We start from the raw sequence: 7,757 nt of genomic DNA on the forward strand, positions 1-7,757 counted from the left end.
CCACCCTGATTAAGGCGAGTTACTACACCACCACGATGGCTTACAGCACATTGGACATTCCAAATTGAGAGAAAAAAAAAAAAAAAACAACTCCTCCCTTAAATTCTGTGGCCAGTTCATGAATAATTTGATTTTATATTATTTATTTGAAAGAATATTTTAATGTCTATCCTTTTATTTTTCATCTGGTCAAAGTTGTAAGGGTTTTAAAAACTAATTAGTAATGTTCAAACAGAGTAATTAGTACAGTGATCTAATTACATGTAATGTTACAAATGTCTAGTTCAGGTAATGTTGTGTCTTCAAATATTCTTTTTTCCTGGACACTTGCCCAATTAACAAAAACTTATTGTTTTCCCATCACAAATTAAACAAAACATATGATCTATTATGGTTTCCTCTTTGTTATGGAAATAACCACATGAACAGCATATATTTCAAACAGTAACAGTCCACTTGAAAAAAGAAAAAAAAATATTTGCCTGTTTTTAAAGATACAGATTTGAATTACATAACATTTCAGTTAAATTGTGTAATTAACTCAATCTTTTTTTGGTAAATATTGGAATTATGGTTCTAAAATTAAAATGTGTAAAATAAAAAAAAAAATCCAATTGAGACTAACCTTTAGCATTGAGAAAATTTAAAAATCCTTGAAACTTCCTTGTCTTAATTTAATGTTTTACAAGTAACCAAAACAAGGGAGTGAAAAATAAATAGTCCCATAATCGCCAACACAGTCATACACACACATATAAAATGGAATACAATCAATTACAATCAACCTGATGTCAGGATTACCAAAATCTATTAAAGAAAAAAAAGTCTATAAAAGAAATGGAAGATTTTCTACCTTATATTGTTGGTAGCGAACAAAGCTCTTCACAGATATAAATACATTCTGGGAATATGTCTTTAAAAAAAAAAAACCTCTGCAACATTTCACCTTGAAAAGGGAAATGAGAAATGTTAGTTTGTGATTGCAAATGAAGATTGAGAAATCAACATAACTTGCTTCAAACTAACAGACTTGGGCACCTGGGACTATTGCTGCCCAAGCGCTTGAGAACAGATAGAGAATAATAATATATATATATATATATATAAAAAAAATAATATATATATATATATCATATATGAGTATATATATATATATATATATATACACAACAAAAAAAAAACCATCGGCTACTTGCTTGTGATGCTAAATTTGTAGAAGTGGGCTACAATGGCGTTCTGAAGCCTGTCCAGATGGACAGAGATGAACTGTTCTCACCAGAGATGTTTAGTAGTTGAAGCGAATCTTCAGCAGGTATCTCAGGTTAACCTGAGCAACATCATACACAATGTACCTGTAGGAGAATTAAGTCAAGGAAATTCGCTCAACTTCATGTTTTTTCTACATGTATCTGGACTTCAAATCTAAAGGATTCAGATCTATTTTTTTATTTCTCATTCACAGTTATTTTTTGGAACCCATACAACTTAAATATTATTATCATTTGTAAACAAATTATAATAAATTATAATAGCAATATATCTCAATCGTGCACCTTTTGCCACAGATCCACCGGTCTCTCTCTCCCTTTCTCCCTCATTGCTCTAGGAAGGGTCCTGGTTGTTCTAACCTTCACTTTAAGAATTATGGAGGCCAATGTGTCCTCAGCAACCTTCAATGCAGCCAAATGTTTTGTAGCCTTCCCCAGATCTGTGCCTCAACACAATCCTGTCTCTGAGCTCTGCAGGCAGTTCCTTTGACCTCATGGCTTGGTTTTTGCTCTCATATAGACAGGTGTGTGCCTTTCCAAATCATGTCCAATTAATTTAATTATCACAGGTGGACTCCAATCAATGTGCAGAAACATCGCAAAGATGATCCAGAGAAATGGGATGCACCTGAGCTAAATTTCAAGTGTCATAGCAAAGGGTCTGAATACTTATGTCGATGTGATATTTCAGTTTTTTCTATTTAATACATTTGCAAAGTTATCAAACATCAGTTTTTTGCTTTGTTATTATGGGGTATGGAATGTAGATTGGTGTGAAAAATTGTAAATTCAAAGTATTTTAGGCTGCAACATTACAAAATGTGAAAAAATGAAGGGGTCTGAATGCACTGAACTAATACAAAGTACATTATATATATATATATACACACACACACACACACACACACATTATATATGCAGTATATTCTGTATTTATAATGACTGTTGTAATTTTGTAAAGGATCCTTGTTATAAAGCAGACTTGTGTCATCAATATTTGTATTGATGCATTTGCCCAAAGGAGTGTCCACTCCATTCACAGAAACAGCGGCTCTTGGCTCTGGAGCAGTGCTTCCCAAACCTTCAAACAGCAAAAACAAAATCATCTCAATATTAAATCTTCTGTACAAAGTCACCACGTAGTAGGAAGTCAAATATTAGCAGTGTCTTCACTGAGTGAAGTACTGGCTTACCTTTAACACTGTGTTTACCCTTTGGTCACTTTGTAATATGTGAAGACTTCTTCAGTTCATGCCTTTAGACAGAATGCAAAATCACAAATCAGACCTATAGAGCAGCAAAATCAATATATCATAGAAAGCAACAACTTAAATCATTAAACTAGTTGTCTTGGAAGTTCATTTATCAGGGAAAATACATTTAAAAAAGCAAAACAAAAATATTTCTCACATGTTTCCAAGGCAACCTCTCCTAACAGAATGAGACCAACTGGATCAGCCTGGGAAGTGTGACAGTAGTTGGCGCTCTTTGACACCATGTCAGCAAAGTAAACACCTTTGCCAAACATGTAACCCGTCTGTATTGAAGGATCACAACACATATGAATATCATGAATGAAAAAGGAATCATTTACTCTACATATAATCAATATCTAGCTCATGAAATATTTAAGAAAAAAACTAGAAAAATAAATATTCTCAAGTATACATTTTAATTACTTTTCTTAGGCATGGAAAAACGTGTTTTTTCAAATGCCCTGATATTTCCAGGTTTTTCCATAACTGTGTGTTTCCCGGGATCTATCTGTATACATTATAAAATCAAATGTGCTACTTCCTTTTATAATCCAGTAGTTAATCACTGAGAATTTTTTCAAACTAGGAGCAGCTAACAGTGCTGGAAGGCTCAGAAATGTACTACAGGAGCCTCGGGAGGAGCGATACGAAGACCTTGAGACAGGATACCTGCGTAATTGGTGGTGCGAGAGCCGTGCCTTATAATATTATTATAATTGTAATTATAATATTATATAAATATAATATTGTAATTATTTGGAAGGGTGGTAACACTGATACTAGCACCTCCCTGTCGATTTTAAAGATCTTACAGTGAGGGAAAAAAAAAAAAAAGGTCAGGACAGAAACACAGTGATCAGTTATAAACAGTGTGTTATAACATTCAGAAATCCTACAGTATGTATTTTGAAAGAAACTATTTATTCTGTTGAAACTGTGGCAGCAAAATCTCAAAACCTCAACATCGAGTGTGTAGGTGTTGTGAGTGGCAGCTGTGTGTTCTTCACATATTGTACGAGAAGCTGAGCCTCATCTGACGATTTGTCTACCACCTAGAAGCACAATCAATAGCAATCATGTACTAGTTTATGGTGCTTAAAGAGTTCAAAGTTCAAAGATCATAAATCTTGGGGGCCTGGGTAGCTCAGTGGTAAAGAGGCTGGCTACCACACCTGGAGTTCGCTAGTTTGAATCCCAGGGCGTGCTGAGTCTCCCAAGCAACCAAATTGGCCCGGTTGCTAGGGAGGGTAGTCACATGGGGTAACCTTGTGGTCACTATAATGTGGTTCGTTCTCGGTGGAGCGCGTGGTGAGTTGAGCGTAAATGGCACAAAGCCTCCACACGCGCTATGACTCCATGGCAATGCACTCAACAAGCCACGTGATAAGATGCGCTGGTTGATGGTCTCAGATCCGGAGGCAGATGGGATTCGTCCTCCACCACCCGGATTGAGGCGAGTGACCACAGGGACTTAAAAGCGCATTGGGAATTGGGCATTCCAAATTGCGGGAAAAGCGAGAAAAAAACCTCCTCTTTTTTTCCCCCATTCACACTATGAGATGAAATACAAAAGCATTTAACCTCAATTTTGGTTTTAAGTTTCTCACAGTTGATATCAATAGGATCATTCTTATTGTCCTCTACTCCACCCAGTAGCAGGCTGTAGGCCACTAGTGTATTTTTCTAATTTAATAATTCGCAAACTCAAAATGTCTTAGTCTTTGGTATTGTCACGATTCACTGTTGATTCACTGTTGATTCACTGTTGTGTGGCAGTGATGAGTGCAGGGAATTATGGGAAGTGTAGTCCGGGACAGAAGACAAGGGAGAAACACAGGGCAGACAACAGTGAATCGTGACAGGTATGTTGTAGTCTTTTAAAGTCACGTTTCTTTGTCAAAAAATTATAAATAGTTTAAATTAGATTTTGAATCCAGATTTTCAATGTGGTCTTAGACATTTGGACCACACTGCACTGGTAGTGCACCCAAATGAAAAATTATCCATTAAATTATATTTACTCACCCTATTTGTAATATTTTTACAAAGAAATATTATGACATCAAAAAATACAACATACCAAATACTACGAAATTTAGAATGATTAAATTAGAAAAATGCACTAGTGGTCATTTTTGAGTGAACTATCCCTTTAAGATCCAGCTTCAGGAACCATGGAGATGACCAACCTTTTGGACCTCACTCACGAGGGAATAAACACTCTGGATCTGTCGCTTACTGAGTTTTCCCAAAGGCATCTTCTGCAGGTCTCTCTGTAAAAGGAAATTGCATCTAGTTCTATTTAATCACATTCGATTTAATGCTGCTCTAAGATTCTCTTTTCACAACTATGATTAAAAATGAGAAATATGAGTTATATAATAGCACCAAACCATTTCCACAATGGAATCTGATATGCAGCTCATTAGCCTGAAATAGAATAGTGAACACACCTCAAACTACACCATGGCTTTCTTCATGCTCTCCACATCAAAGTTTATTCTGATGAGGTCTTGGACGGGTTTGGCCAGCTGGGATTTGACACAGAGTCCCATGTCAGTGTAAAGTCTTGTTTCGATATTGAGGACAATCTCTCCATTTTACAAATTTTTATATCAAAAACAGGCCCCAAAAGGCCAATATATGCACAGATTATTGTAGTTTTCAATTCATTTGAGACTGCTGATTTAACTAAAACACCAGTACTTTGGTTTGTACCTGTCCATAGTCGATCTCCAGAGGGTAAAACTTGTTGGGGTGTTTAGTAAAGCTGCTGCAGGTCCATGCATTCCCCGTCTTCTCATAAACGCTGTAGAAGTTTTCCATGGATGAGTTCTTGTCATAAAAGTCACCCAGTTTGTTTCCTCCAATTGTGGTGCCGACTCGACCCCATAACTTGAACACCCAGTATCTGAACAACAAAACAAATTTAAGCTTACTTCAGATAAGTGACACTTTCTCTTAAAATAAAGGTTGTTCTCCCATAAAGAATGTTAATTTAAACAAAACTTACATAAATGCACCTAAATGATTTAAACCCAACCATCATCCAACAAATGTAATAATTGGGGAGGCGGGTATGTTTTGAAGTGTTGAAAAAGGAGCTCGATATGGCTTATAAGCCCATTAAAAATAAATGCTTAATGATTACATTTAAATTAAATGTACACACACACACACACACACACACACACAAACCTTTGGAAAAGTATTTGCCCCCATCCTGATTTTTCTTTTTTCATACTAAATAGTTTTAGATCTCCAAACAAAATATAACATAAAACAAAGGCCACCTGAGTAAACACAAATTACAGTTTTCAAATATATGTTTTTTTTTTTTATTTAAGCAAAAAAAGTATCCAACACCTATATCACCCATGTGAAAAACTAACTGCCCCCTTAAACTCAATAGCTGGTTGTGCCACCTTTAACAGCAACAACTGCAACCCAACGCTTTTGGGCCATTATTATTTGCAGAACTGCTTTAGTTCAGCAACATTGGAGGGTTTGAGCATGAACTGCCCATTTAAACAATTTTTTTGCCCATTGGCCTTTATAGTATAGTATTCAATACATTTCTATAACAGCCACGTTTCTATGGTTTCTTCACCATAAGAGCAATTCAAGCTTTTATATTTCATTCTCCCTTGCTAAATGTGCAACACACACAGCTAAAAGTAAATGTTAAATTTATTTTTTATTAATTTAATTGCAGTGAAACCATTTAAACTCCTCCTAGGCCTTAGACGCATACATTCCTGTATACAAATAACTGCATTGATTGCAATTATTATTCTTGTGCATATCTGCAAAATACACCCAATAATTGCAAAAAAAGATTTTATAAAGGCAGTATAGGGACAAAGTGCAAATGATTCCTCACATGCACCATGATGACCATTCTAAGTGAGTCCTTAGCTATGTTTTCTTTGCATTTCTTGCAAGAGGCGTGTCCACTTTTTGCATACTCGGCTTAAACTATTTATGAGCAAATAGTTGCATGGCACCGAAACTATTTATTCTTCTTCCCATCTTGACGTGCAGAAATGCTAAAATACACCAGCATACAGCTCTCACCCTTTGTCACAGCGCTCGTTCAAATAGGGAGCAGTGCTTTCCTGAGGGAATGACAGAAAAACACACCAAGACGTGACGTGTATTATAATGGGCTTGTTTGACAATTGTTACAGGTTTTAATTTTTTAAATTATATTTAAATTCAGAGTTGTTAAAACATTGATACTGATCTTTAATCCTCATTAATTAACGAACCCCTTATGAAAACTTACCATGGATTTACTGTAGTAATATTAACCATGAGTAATAACCACGACTGTAGTAACCATGTTTTTTTTTCTTTTTGGCAGTAACCAAACTTTTGATACAATTGACCATGGTTTTACTACAGCATTACAGTAGCATCCATGCATAGTAACTTAGTTTTATTAATAGTAACCATATATTAATACCTATGGTTAATTTTGGGGTTTCATGTGGCTTATACTAACTAAGTTTTAAAAGGTTAACAAAGCAGCTTAATACATTTCTGTTTAGGCCCATAAATATATAAAAACTTTAATGATAAAGTTACTAATTTCATCCAATCCATTTGTAAAAATGTAATAGAGGCATCGGTATTGGTATCGGCGATATTGGCCTAAAAGTACTTGGTATCGAATGTTGTATGTTTTATTTTTTTATTTCTCCTATTATTTCTTTCAGTGGTGCTTAGTACCACAATCACATCAGGAATGACATTTTCCTCAATCTTTTCACATGTAATAAGTCACTGTACTATAAAAACACACTGTACGTTTCAGAACTCAAAACTATCTCCTCACTGCAGAAAGAGCATTTGATGAATCCATGCTGCCAAACAACAGGTTGTCTACTTCCTCAACATTGTGATGTCACACTGTGGTAAACATTTTCATCTGACCAGCACATCAACACCTACTTTACCTTTTTGCTTCCATAGCCATGCGAGAAGTAACACCAAAACCTAGCGTTTCTGACAGAGGATCAGAAAGAGGGTGGAAAATTATAATGTTTTACAAATACTATATGATTGTTTTTGTGTGTGTGTGCACGCAAAAAACCTTTACTAATATTAGATGGAACATATTAAAAAAGTAATTGCATGACCCCTTTAAGTGTAGTAACTATGCTATTTTGGTGTAAACTATAGTTCCACTTGCCTGAACTTCTATGTGAGTGGGCTACTTACTACTACA

General features: G+C 35.3%; 1 pseudogene; it reads right to left on the bottom strand.

Annotated features, from left to right (window-relative positions):
- Positions 1–1,204: 1,204 nt before the first annotated feature.
- LOC127623954 (poly [ADP-ribose] polymerase 1-like) lies at positions 1,205–7,505 on the bottom strand (annotated as a pseudogene).
- Between the last annotated feature and the right edge of the window lie 252 nt (positions 7,506–7,757).

This window comes from Xyrauchen texanus, chromosome 30 (genome assembly GCF_025860055.1).
Source record: "Xyrauchen texanus isolate HMW12.3.18 chromosome 30, RBS_HiC_50CHRs, whole genome shotgun sequence".
In the NCBI taxonomy this organism is placed as follows: Eukaryota; Metazoa; Chordata; class Actinopteri; order Cypriniformes; family Catostomidae; genus Xyrauchen; species Xyrauchen texanus.